Consider the following 944-nt stretch of genomic DNA (forward strand, 5'->3'; position numbering starts at 1 on the left):
ATTGCCTAAAAAGGTGCACTAAGAGCCGGCCACACACAGTAGGATGAGAGCCCTGGATGATTTAATACATCCAGAAAATCATCATTCTGTATAAAATACATTGCCTAAAAAGGTGCACTAAGAGCCGGCCACACACAGTAGGATGAGAGCCCTGGATGATTTAATACATCCAGAAAATCATCATTCTGTATAAAATACATTGCCTAAAAAGGTGCACTAAGAGCCGGCCACACACAGTAGGATGAGAGCCCTGGATGATTTAATACATCCAGAAAATCATCATTCTGTATAAAATACATTGCCTAAAAAGGTGCACTAAGAGCCGGCCACACACAGTAGGATGAGAGCCCTGGATGATTTAATACATCCAGAAAATCATTATTCTGTATTAAATACATAGCCTAAGAATGTGCACTAAGAGCCGGCCACACACAGTAGGCTTATAGGCCTGAATTTAATTCCTCCAGAAACATATGGTATACAGCTTTAAGGAGGAAAATAATTACTACGGTGGAGTAATGCTGCCATCTTTTGGACTTTAAACGCCGGTGCGCCCTGCACATTTGAATGCAAAATGCTGGGTCTTTTTTTTCCTCCATAAATTAGTAAAATGTTTAAAATAGTTACCCCACTTTAGGCATACTCTGAGCCCGCCACACACAGTAGGATGAGACACATGGATGATTTAATACATCCAGAAATTAGTAAAATGTTTAAAATAGTTACCCCACCTTAGGCATACTCTGAGCCCGCCACACACACTAGGATGAGACACATGGATGATTTAATACATCCAGAAATTAGTAAAATGTTTAAAATAGTTACCCCACCTTAGGCATACTCTGAGCCCGCCACACACACTAGGATGAGACACATGGATGATTTAATACATCCAGAAATTAGTAAAATGTTTAAAATAGTTACCCCACCTTAGGCATACTCTG

This window comes from Brachyhypopomus gauderio, unplaced genomic scaffold (assembly GCF_052324685.1).
Source record: "Brachyhypopomus gauderio isolate BG-103 unplaced genomic scaffold, BGAUD_0.2 sc724, whole genome shotgun sequence".
NCBI lineage: Eukaryota > Metazoa > Chordata > Actinopteri > Gymnotiformes > Hypopomidae > Brachyhypopomus > Brachyhypopomus gauderio.